Genomic DNA, 12,515 nt, shown 5'->3' on the forward strand with positions numbered 1-12,515 from the left:
CGAAAAAAGACATATGTCCATCACGTTCAACCAGGGAATTAAGGGGTAGGGGTGTGGCGCGATATTGGGGAAGGGATGAGATTTTATATTTCTTCATAAGCATTAATCTTATTTTGTCAATTAGGAACATTCAGCACCCACCCGCTATCAAGGCAGCTGCCTATCATGTCATGCCCTACCTGCACAGGTGTGCTGGCTACTCAAATGATCCAATTAAGGAGGCCATTTAGTCAGCAGCAGCAGAAGTCCTGTGCCTGGACGCTCCAACAGGGGCCAGACACAAGCAGAAGCAGAAGCAGCAGAAGCAGCAGCAGCACCACCTTTTGTTTTTTGGCTGCAGCAGCAGCAAGGCCCACAGGGCTGGCTAGCTGGCTAGCCAGCAAGCAGGTAGCAATGAAAGTAGGAATCTTTCTTTTTAACCCTGTAAGGGGGTGGTGCACTGTACCCGAAGATACTGCCATATCGGGTCAATGCATAGGGCGACGGAAGCAAGCTTCGAAATCGGCCCCCGTTCTCAAAAATCCATTTAATATATGGTCCCCAGATAGGGGACGTATCAGATATTAAACTGATAAGAACAGATACTACACTTGATCTTAGCCAAAAGGCCGAGAAGCGATAACCGTGAAAGGGGCGGGCCCAACAAGGTCCCCTTCATGGGCACTATCACTGCTTGCTGTCAGGGAGGCTGCCAGACAATTTTCCATGCACACTCTGGGCTGGGGGGCAGTCAACCACCAGTACACACAGCAGAACCTAAACCCATACCATTATTGCTAAGCAGCAAGACAGGGGCCCATTGCACTCCCACGGGGCCTTTTTAAATGCAATCCATAACCCGGATTTGCCAGGAACCCTTCTTACTCCTCCTACTTGCATGTGACACTGGGCTTAGGATCTGCATAGGAAACACACACACAAGCACACACCTACCTTTGTTGCCTGCAGATGCCTCCTTGGCTGTCCCCAAACGGTATCAAACCAACACCCACGGGAAGCTGTAAGCATAGAGGACATGCCTGCACCCCATTGGACTTACCTGTGTGGGTTAAATCCGGGTTATTTGACAACCTATGGCGGTGATGGTTCTGCTCAGGCAGAGCAGTGCTGATGCTCCTCATAAAGCTGTCGCTGCTGTGAAGGTTCTAGGTGACATCACAAATCCCTATGGTTACATACACAACAAAGCTGGGTTGTTGTTGTTTACACTCTGCAAGGCCTGTGGAAGTGAGTGACATCATAGCACTGTAGTTCTGAGGGTTCTAGATGGATGCAACAATCTCCTGTTGCTTCTATGAAGGCCATAATAGACGACATCACCAAACAGCTCCATAGTCACATACACAGCAAAGGAGAGATGTTGTTTACACCTAGTGATGTCAGTGGTATTGAGTGACATCACAGCACAGTGCTAAGGCTCCTGGGCCTGGACACAGCAGCGGCTGCAATATCTCAACGGAGAATACGTTTATATATATGTGTGTGTGTGCGCGTATATATATATATATATATATATATATATATATATATATATATATATATTTCTCCGCCGAAATCACTTTTAAACCCATTTCCACCTTTTTTTCCCTTCTCTTCCTCTTACTTTTTTTTCACGTTTTTTTACGTTTTTCTCCTTTTCGCCTCTTTTCTGGGCGTATTATTCTTCTTTTTCTTCTTTTTTTTTGTCTAATGCATACCCCATCAGTGCAGCAATGCTTATTCAATACCGCCAGCAGATGGAGACACTGGGGGATAATTTTCTAAGGATTTATACTGATTTTTCCTGTCTGAATTTGTCGCACAGAAAGTTGCAGGCCAAATATGTGTGACATTTCTGCGACTTTAGCTTCTAGAGCATTTTTACAACATTATACATAGGTGCTGAATACATAAAAAGCGACTGTTCAGCGACAGACAAGTCGCATCGGCTGAAAGTAGGCCAGAATGTCAGTCCATGTTGGAGCAGGTTTAGATACAGTCTAAAGTATAGATCTCAAAGTCTGTGCACAGAATTTAGCAAGGGCCTCGCACCTTCTGATGCATCAGGTAGGTGCACAATAGCATAGCCTAACCCTCTGTACTTTGGTCTATATTGATGCGGGACATAGACAGCCAGCTGATGACCAATCCATTAGTGCAATGGATGGCTGGAAGCATTTGTCTTTGCCTTTGCAATACCACAGAAGCAATGCATGGTCAATGTACAGCAATGACACACCTGTGTGAACAGCCAGGAGACCCCCCCCCCCCATGTTATGTTACATAGTTACATAGTTAGTACGGTCGAAAAAAGACATATGTCCATCACGTTCAACCAGGGAATTAAGGGGTAGGGGTGTGGCGCGATATTGGGGAAGGGATGAGATTTTATATTTCTTCATAAGCATTAATCTTATTTTGTCAATTAGGAACATTCAGCACCCACCCGCTATCAAGGCAGCTGCCTATCATGTCATGCCCTACCTGCACAGGTGTGCTGGCTACTCAAATGATCCAATTAAGGAGGCCATTTAGTCAGCAGCAGCAGAAGTCCTGTGCCTGGACGCTCCAACAGGGGCCAGACACAAGCAGAAGCAGAAGCAGCAGAAGCAGCAGCAGCACCACCTTTTGTTTTTTGGCTGCAGCAGCAGCAAGGCCCACAGGGCTGGCTAGCTGGCTAGCCAGCAAGCAGGTAGCAATGAAAGTAGGAATCTTTCTTTTTAACCCTGTAAGGGGGTGGTGCACTGTACCCGAAGATACTGCCATATCGGGTCAATGCATAGGGCGACGGAAGCAAGCTTCGAAATCGGCCCCCGTTCTCAAAAATCCATTTAATATATGGTCCCCAGATAGGGGACGTATCAGATATTAAACTGATAAGAACAGATACTACACTTGATCTTAGCCAAAAGGCCGAGAAGCGATAACCGTGAAAGGGGCGGGCCCAACAAGGTCCCCTTCATGGGCACTATCACTGCTTGCTGTCAGGGAGGCTGCCAGACAATTTTCCATGCACACTCTGGGCTGGGGGGCAGTCAACCACCAGTACACACAGCAGAACCTAAACCCATACCATTATTGCTAAGCAGCAAGACAGGGGCCCATTGCACTCCCACGGGGCCTTTTTAAATGCAATCCATAACCCGGATTTGCCAGGAACCCTTCTTACTCCTCCTACTTGCATGTGACACTGGGCTTAGGATCTGCATAGGAAACACACACACAAGCACACACCTACCTTTGTTGCCTGCAGATGCCTCCTTGGCTGTCCCCAAACGGTATCAAACCAACACCCACGGGAAGCTGTAAGCATAGAGGACATGCCTGCACCCCATTGGACTTACCTGTGTGGGTTAAATCCGGGTTATTTGACAACCTATGGCGGTGATGGTTCTGCTCAGGCAGAGCAGTGCTGATGCTCCTCATAAAGCTGTCGCTGCTGTGAAGGTTCTAGGTGACATCACAAATCCCTATGGTTACATACACAACAAAGCTGGGTTGTTGTTGTTTACACTCTGCAAGGCCTGTGGAAGTGAGTGACATCATAGCACTGTAGTTCTGAGGGTTCTAGATGGATGCAACAATCTCCTGTTGCTTCTATGAAGGCCATAATAGACGACATCACCAAACAGCTCCATAGTCACATACACAGCAAAGGAGAGATGTTGTTTACACCTAGTGATGTCAGTGGTATTGAGTGACATCACAGCACAGTGCTAAGGCTCCTGGGCCTGGACACAGCAGCGGCTGCAATATCTCAACGGAGAATACGTTTATATATATGTGTGTGTGTGCGCGTATATATATATATATATATATATATATATATATATATATATATATATATATTTCTCCGCCGAAATCACTTTTAAACCCATTTCCACCTTTTTTTCCCTTCTCTTCCTCTTACTTTTTTTTCACGTTTTTTTACGTTTTTCTCCTTTTCGCCTCTTTTCTGGGCGTATTATTCTTCTTTTTCTTCTTTTTTTTGTCTAATGCATACCCCATCAGTGCAGCAATGCTTATTCAATACCGCCAGCAGATGGAGACACTGGGGGATAATTTTCTAAGGATTTATACTGATTTTTCCTGTCTGAATTTGTCGCACAGAAAGTTGCAGGCCAAATATGTGTGACATTTCTGCGACTTTAGCTTCTAGAGCATTTTTACAACATTATACATAGGTGCTGAATACATAAAAAGCGACTGTTCAGCGACAGACAAGTCGCATCGGCTGAAAGTAGGCCAGAATGTCAGTCCATGTTGGAGCAGGTTTAGATACAGTCTAAAGTATAGATCTCAAAGTCTGTGCACAGAATTTAGCAAGGGCCTCGCACCTTCTGATGCATCAGGTAGGTGCACAATAGCATAGCCTAACCCTCTGTACTTTGGTCTATATTGATGCGGGACATAGACAGCCAGCTGATGACCAATCCATTAGTGCAATGGATGGCTGGAAGCATTTGTCTTTGCCTTTGCAATACCACAGAAGCAATGCATGGTCAATGTACAGCAATGACACACCTGTGTGAACAGCCAGGAGACCCCCCCCCCCCCATGTTATGTTACATAGTTACATAGTTAGTACGGTCGAAAAAAGACATATGTCCATCACGTTCAACCAGGGAATTAAGGGGTAGGGGTGTGGCGCGATATTGGGGAAGGGATGAGATTTTATATTTCTTCATAAGCATTAATCTTATTTTGTCAATTAGGAACATTCAGCACCCACCCGCTATCAAGGCAGCTGCCTATCATGTCATGCCCTACCTGCACAGGTGTGCTGGCTACTCAAATGATCCAATTAAGGAGGCCATTTAGTCAGCAGCAGCAGAAGTCCTGTGCCTGGACGCTCCAACAGGGGCCAGACACAAGCAGAAGCAGAAGCAGCAGAAGCAGCAGCAGCACCACCTTTTGTTTTTTGGCTGCAGCAGCAGCAAGGCCCACAGGGCTGGCTAGCTGGCTAGCCAGCAAGCAGGTAGCAATGAAAGTAGGAATCTTTCTTTTTAACCCTGTAAGGGGGTGGTGCACTGTACCCGAAGATACTGCCATATCGGGTCAATGCATAGGGCGACGGAAGCAAGCTTCGAAATCGGCCCCCGTTCTCAAAAATCCATTTAATATATGGTCCCCAGATAGGGGACGTATCAGATATTAAACTGATAAGAACAGATACTACACTTGATCTTAGCCAAAAGGCCGAGAAGCGATAACCGTGAAAGGGGCGGGCCCAACAAGGTCCCCTTCATGGGCACTATTATCACTGCTTGCTGTCAGGGAGGCTGCCAGACAATTTTCCATGCACACTCTGGGCTGGGGGGCAGTCAACCACCAGTACACACAGCAGAACCTAAACCCATACCATTATTGCTAAGCAGCAAGACAGGGGCCCATTGCACTCCCACGGGGCCTTTTTAAATGCAATCCATAACCCGGATTTGCCAGGAACCCTTCTTACTCCTCCTACTTGCATGTGACACTGGGCTTAGGATCTGCATAGGAAACACACACACAAGCACACACCTACCTTTGTTGCCTGCAGATGCCTCCTTGGCTGTCCCCAAACGGTATCAAACCAACACCCACGGGAAGCTGTAAGCATAGAGGACATGCCTGCACCCCATTGGACTTACCTGTGTGGGTTAAATCCGGGTTATTTGACAACCTATGGCGGTGATGGTTCTGCTCAGGCAGAGCAGTGCTGATGCTCCTCATAAAGCTGTCGCTGCTGTGAAGGTTCTAGGTGACATCACAAATCCCTATGGTTACATACACAACAAAGCTGGGTTGTTGTTGTTTACACTCTGCAAGGCCTGTGGAAGTGAGTGACATCATAGCACTGTAGTTCTGAGGGTTCTAGATGGATGCAACAATCTCCTGTTGCTTCTATGAAGGCCATAATAGACGACATCACCAAACAGCTCCATAGTCACATACACAGCAAAGGAGAGATGTTGTTTACACCTAGTGATGTCAGTGGTATTGAGTGACATCACAGCACAGTGCTAAGGCTCCTGGGCCTGGACACAGCAGCGGCTGCAATATCTCAACGGAGAATACGTTTATATATATGTGTGTGTGTGCGCGTATATATATATATATATATATATATATATATATATATATATATATATATTTCTCCGCCGAAATCACTTTTAAACCCATTTCCACCTTTTTTTCCCTTCTCTTCCTCTTACTTTTTTTTCACGTTTTTTTACGTTTTTCTCCTTTTCGCCTCTTTTCTGGGCGTATTATTCTTCTTTTTCTTCTTTTTTTTCGTCTAATGCATACCCCATCAGTGCAGCAATGCTTATTCAATACCGCCAGCAGATGGAGACACTGGGGGATAATTTTCTAAGGATTTATACTGATTTTTCCTGTCTGAATTTGTCGCACAGAAAGTTGCAGGCCAAATATGTGTGACATTTCTGCGACTTTAGCTTCTAGAGCATTTTTACAACATTATACATAGGTGCTGAATACATAAAAAGCGACTGTTCAGCGACAGACAAGTCGCATCGGCTGAAAGTAGGCCAGAATGTCAGTCCATGTTGGAGCAGGTTTAGATACAGTCTAAAGTATAGATCTCAAAGTCTGTGCACAGAATTTAGCAAGGGCCTCGCACCTTCTGATGCATCAGGTAGGTGCACAATAGCATAGCCTAACCCTCTGTACTTTGGTCTATATTGATGCGGGACATAGACAGCCAGCTGATGACCAATCCATTAGTGCAATGGATGGCTGGAAGCATTTGTCTTTGCCTTTGCAATACCACAGAAGCAATGCATGGTCAATGTACAGCAATGACACACCTGTGTGAACAGCCAGGAGACCCCCCCCCCCCATGTTATGTTACATAGTTACATAGTTAGTACGGTCGAAAAAAGACATATGTCCATCACGTTCAACCAGGGAATTAAGGGGTAGGGGTGTGGCGCGATATTGGGGAAGGGATGAGATTTTATATTTCTTCATAAGCATTAATCTTATTTTGTCAATTAGGAACATTCAGCACCCACCCGCTATCAAGGCAGCTGCCTATCATGTCATGCCCTACCTGCACAGGTGTGCTGGCTACTCAAATGATCCAATTAAGGAGGCCATTTAGTCAGCAGCAGCAGAAGTCCTGTGCCTGGACGCTCCAACAGGGGCCAGACACAAGCAGAAGCAGAAGCAGCAGAAGCAGCAGCAGCACCACCTTTTGTTTTTTGGCTGCAGCAGCAGCAAGGCCCACAGGGCTGGCTAGCTGGCTAGCCAGCAAGCAGGTAGCAATGAAAGTAGGAATCTTTCTTTTTAACCCTGTAAGGGGGTGGTGCACTGTACCCGAAGATACTGCCATATCGGGTCAATGCATAGGGCGACGGAAGCAAGCTTCGAAATCGGCCCCCGTTCTCAAAAATCCATTTAATATATGGTCCCCAGATAGGGGACGTATCAGATATTAAACTGATAAGAACAGATACTACACTTGATCTTAGCCAAAAGGCCGAGAAGCGATAACCGTGAAAGGGGCGGGCCCAACAAGGTCCCCTTCATGGGCACTATCACTGCTTGCTGTCAGGGAGGCTGCCAGACAATTTTCCATGCACACTCTGGGCTGGGGGGCAGTCAACCACCAGTACACACAGCAGAACCTAAACCCATACCATTATTGCTAAGCAGCAAGACAGGGGCCCATTGCACTCCCACGGGGCCTTTTTAAATGCAATCCATAACCCGGATTTGCCAGGAACCCTTCTTACTCCTCCTACTTGCATGTGACACTGGGCTTAGGATCTGCATAGGAAACACACACACAAGCACACACCTACCTTTGTTGCCTGCAGATGCCTCCTTGGCTGTCCCCAAACGGTATCAAACCAACACCCACGGGAAGCTGTAAGCATAGAGGACATGCCTGCACCCCATTGGACTTACCTGTGTGGGTTAAATCCGGGTTATTTGACAACCTATGGCGGTGATGGTTCTGCTCAGGCAGAGCAGTGCTGATGCTCCTCATAAAGCTGTCGCTGCTGTGAAGGTTCTAGGTGACATCACAAATCCCTATGGTTACATACACAACAAAGCTGGGTTGTTGTTGTTTACACTCTGCAAGGCCTGTGGAAGTGAGTGACATCATAGCACTGTAGTTCTGAGGGTTCTAGATGGATGCAACAATCTCCTGTTGCTTCTATGAAGGCCATAATAGACGACATCACCAAACAGCTCCATAGTCACATACACAGCAAAGGAGAGATGTTGTTTACACCTAGTGATGTCAGTGGTATTGAGTGACATCACAGCACAGTGCTAAGGCTCCTGGGCCTGGACACAGCAGCGGCTGCAATATCTCAACGGAGAATACGTTTATATATATGTGTGTGTGTGCGCGTATATATATATATATATATATATATATATATATATATATATATATTTCTCCGCCGAAATCACTTTTAAACCCATTTCCACCTTTTTTTCCCTTCTCTTCCTCTTACTTTTTTTTCACGTTTTTTTACGTTTTTCTCCTTTTCGCCTCTTTTCTGGGCGTATTATTCTTCTTTTTCTTCTTTTTTTTCGTCTAATGCATACCCCATCAGTGCAGCAATGCTTATTCAATACCGCCAGCAGATGGAGACACTGGGGGATAATTTTCTAAGGATTTATACTGATTTTTCCTGTCTGAATTTGTCGCACAGAAAGTTGCAGGCCAAATATGTGTGACATTTCTGCGACTTTAGCTTCTAGAGCATTTTTACAACATTATACATAGGTGCTGAATACATAAAAAGCGACTGTTCAGCGACAGACAAGTCGCATCGGCTGAAAGTAGGCCAGAATGTCAGTCCATGTTGGAGCAGGTTTAGATACAGTCTAAAGTATAGATCTCAAAGTCTGTGCACAGAATTTAGCAAGGGCCTCGCACCTTCTGATGCATCAGGTAGGTGCACAATAGCATAGCCTAACCCTCTGTACTTTGGTCTATATTGATGCGGGACATAGACAGCCAGCTGATGACCAATCCATTAGTGCAATGGATGGCTGGAAGCATTTGTCTTTGCCTTTGCAATACCACAGAAGCAATGCATGGTCAATGTACAGCAATGACACACCTGTGTGAACAGCCAGGAGACCCCCCCCCCCCATGTTATGTTACATAGTTACATAGTTAGTACGGTCGAAAAAAGACATATGTCCATCACGTTCAACCAGGGAATTAAGGGGTAGGGGTGTGGCGCGATATTGGGGAAGGGATGAGATTTTATATTTCTTCATAAGCATTAATCTTATTTTGTCAATTAGGAACATTCAGCACCCACCCGCTATCAAGGCAGCTGCCTATCATGTCATGCCCTACCTGCACAGGTGTGCTGGCTACTCAAATGATCCAATTAAGGAGGCCATTTAGTCAGCAGCAGCAGAAGTCCTGTGCCTGGACGCTCCAACAGGGGCCAGACACAAGCAGAAGCAGAAGCAGCAGAAGCAGCAGCAGCACCACCTTTTGTTTTTTGGCTGCAGCAGCAGCAAGGCCCACAGGGCTGGCTAGCTGGCTAGCCAGCAAGCAGGTAGCAATGAAAGTAGGAATCTTTCTTTTTAACCCTGTAAGGGGGTGGTGCACTGTACCCGAAGATACTGCCATATCGGGTCAATGCATAGGGCGACGGAAGCAAGCTTCGAAATCGGCCCCCGTTCTCAAAAATCCATTTAATATATGGTCCCCAGATAGGGGACGTATCAGATATTAAACTGATAAGAACAGATACTACACTTGATCTTAGCCAAAAGGCCGAGAAGCGATAACCGTGAAAGGGGCGGGCCCAACAAGGTCCCCTTCATGGGCACTATCACTGCTTGCTGTCAGGGAGGCTGCCAGACAATTTTCCATGCACACTCTGGGCTGGGGGGCAGTCAACCACCAGTACACACAGCAGAACCTAAACCCATACCATTATTGCTAAGCAGCAAGACAGGGGCCCATTGCACTCCCACGGGGCCTTTTTAAATGCAATCCATAACCCGGATTTGCCAGGAACCCTTCTTACTCCTCCTACTTGCATGTGACACTGGGCTTAGGATCTGCATAGGAAACACACACACAAGCACACACCTACCTTTGTTGCCTGCAGATGCCTCCTTGGCTGTCCCCAAACGGTATCAAACCAACACCCACGGGAAGCTGTAAGCATAGAGGACATGCCTGCACCCCATTGGACTTACCTGTGTGGGTTAAATCCGGGTTATTTGACAACCTATGGCGGTGATGGTTCTGCTCAGGCAGAGCAGTGCTGATGCTCCTCATAAAGCTGTCGCTGCTGTGAAGGTTCTAGGTGACATCACAAATCCCTATGGTTACATACACAACAAAGCTGGGTTGTTGTTGTTTACACTCTGCAAGGCCTGTGGAAGTGAGTGACATCATAGCACTGTAGTTCTGAGGGTTCTAGATGGATGCAACAATCTCCTGTTGCTTCTATGAAGGCCATAATAGACGACATCACCAAACAGCTCCATAGTCACATACACAGCAAAGAGAGAGATGTTGTTTACACCTAGTGATGTCAGTGGTATTGAGTGACATCACAGCACAGTGCTAAGGCTCCTGGGCCTGGACACAGCAGCGGCTGCAATATCTCAACGGAGAATACGTTTATATATATGTGTGTGTGTGCGCGTATATATATATATATATATATATATATATATATATATATATATATATTTCTCCGCCGAAATCACTTTTAAACCCATTTCCACCTTTTTTTCCCTTCTCTTCCTCTTACTTTTTTTTCACGTTTTTTTACGTTTTTCTCCTTTTCGCCTCTTTTCTGGGCGTATTATTCTTCTTTTTCTTCTTTTTTTTCGTCTAATGCATACCCCATCAGTGCAGCAATGCTTATTCAATACCGCCAGCAGATGGAGACACTGGGGGATAATTTTCTAAGGATTTATACTGATTTTTCCTGTCTGAATTTGTCGCACAGAAAGTTGCAGGCCAAATATGTGTGACATTTCTGCGACTTTAGCTTCTAGAGCATTTTTACAACATTATACATAGGTGCTGAATACATAAAAAGCGACTGTTCAGCGACAGACAACGCATCGGCTGAAAGTAGGCCAGAATGTCAGTCCATGTTGGAGCAGGTTTAGATACAGTCTAAAGTATAGATCTCAAAGTCTGTGCACAGAATTTAGCAAGGGCCTCGCACCTTCTGATGCATCAGGTAGGTGCACAATAGCATAGCCTAACCCTCTGTACTTTGGTCTATATTGATGCGGGACATAGACAGCCAGCTGATGACCAATCCATTAGTGCAATGGATGGCTGGAAGCATTTGTCTTTGCCTTTGCAATACCACAGAAGCAATGCATGGTCAATGTACAGCAATGACACACCTGTGTGAACAGCCAGGAGACCCCCCCCCCCCCATGTTATGTTACATAGTTACATAGTTAGTACGGTCGAAAAAAGACATATGTCCATCACGTTCAACCAGGGAATTAAGGGGTAGGGGTGTGGCGCGATATTGGGGAAGGGATGAGATTTTATATTTCTTCATAAGCATTAATCTTATTTTGTCAATTAGGAACATTCAGCACCCACCCGCTATCAAGGCAGCTGCCTATCATGTCATGCCCTACCTGCACAGGTGTGCTGGCTACTCAAATGATCCAATTAAGGAGGCCATTTAGTCAGCAGCAGCAGAAGTCCTGTGCCTGGACGCTCCAACAGGGGCCAGACACAAGCAGAAGCAGAAGCAGCAGAAGCAGCAGCAGCACCACCTTTTGTTTTTTGGCTGCAGCAGCAGCAAGGCCCACAGGGCTGGCTAGCTGGCTAGCCAGCAAGCAGGTAGCAATGAAAGTAGGAATCTTTCTTTTTAACCCTGTAAGGGGGTGGTGCACTGTACCCGAAGATACTGCCATATCGGGTCAATGCATAGGGCGACGGAAGCAAGCTTCGAAATCGGCCCCCGTTCTCAAAAATCCATTTAATATATGGTCCCCAGATAGGGGACGTATCAGATATTAAACTGATAAGAACAGATACTACACTTGATCTTAGCCAAAAGGCCGAGAAGCGATAACCGTGAAAGGGGCGGGCCCAACAAGGTCCCCTTCATGGGCACTATCACTGCTTGCTGTCAGGGAGGCTGCCAGACAATTTTCCATGCACACTCTGGGCTGGGGGGCAGTCAACCACCAGTACACACAGCAGAACCTAAACCCATACCATTATTGCTAAGCAGCAAGACAGGGGCCCATTGCACTCCCACGGGGCCTTTTTAAATGCAATCCATAACCCGGATTTGCCAGGAACCCTTCTTACTCCTCCTACTTGCATGTGACACTGGGCTTAGGATCTGCATAGGAAACACACACACAAGCACACACCTACCTTTGTTGCCTGCAGATGCCTCCTTGGCTGTCCCCAAACGGTATCAAACCAACACCCACGGGAAGCTGTAAGCATAGAGGACATGCCTGCACCCCATTGGACTTACCTGTGTGGGTTAAATCCGGGTTATTTGACAACCTATGGCGGTGATGGTTCTGCTCAG

At 46.3% G+C, this 12,515-nt stretch overlaps 6 non-coding genes across 6 annotated transcripts; all 6 read right to left on the reverse strand.

Annotated features, from left to right (window-relative positions):
- Positions 1 to 429: 429 nt before the first annotated feature.
- On the reverse strand, positions 430 to 620 carry LOC130321348 (U2 spliceosomal RNA). Its single transcript, XR_008867086.1, has one exon. It is a non-coding gene; the product is annotated as a U2 spliceosomal RNA (small nuclear RNA).
- Positions 621 to 2,713: 2,093 nt separating this feature from the next.
- On the reverse strand, positions 2,714 to 2,904 carry LOC130321349 (U2 spliceosomal RNA). The gene has a single exon (XR_008867087.1). It is a non-coding gene; the product is annotated as a U2 spliceosomal RNA (small nuclear RNA).
- A 2,095-nt stretch (positions 2,905 to 4,999) lies between these two features.
- On the reverse strand, positions 5,000 to 5,190 carry LOC130321350 (U2 spliceosomal RNA). The gene has a single exon (XR_008867088.1). It is a non-coding gene; the product is annotated as a U2 spliceosomal RNA (small nuclear RNA).
- Positions 5,191 to 7,286: 2,096 nt separating this feature from the next.
- Positions 7,287 to 7,477, reverse strand: LOC130321351 (U2 spliceosomal RNA). The gene has a single exon (XR_008867089.1). It is a non-coding gene; the product is annotated as a U2 spliceosomal RNA (small nuclear RNA).
- Positions 7,478 to 9,566: 2,089 nt separating this feature from the next.
- LOC130321353 (U2 spliceosomal RNA) lies at positions 9,567 to 9,757 on the reverse strand. Its single transcript, XR_008867090.1, has one exon. It is a non-coding gene; the product is annotated as a U2 spliceosomal RNA (small nuclear RNA).
- A 2,091-nt stretch (positions 9,758 to 11,848) lies between these two features.
- Positions 11,849 to 12,039, reverse strand: LOC130321354 (U2 spliceosomal RNA). Its single transcript, XR_008867091.1, has one exon. It is a non-coding gene; the product is annotated as a U2 spliceosomal RNA (small nuclear RNA).
- Between the last annotated feature and the right edge of the window lie 476 nt (positions 12,040 to 12,515).

This window comes from Hyla sarda, unplaced genomic scaffold (assembly GCF_029499605.1).
Source record: "Hyla sarda isolate aHylSar1 unplaced genomic scaffold, aHylSar1.hap1 scaffold_2258, whole genome shotgun sequence".
Lineage (NCBI taxonomy): Eukaryota > Metazoa > Chordata > Amphibia > Anura > Hylidae > Hyla > Hyla sarda.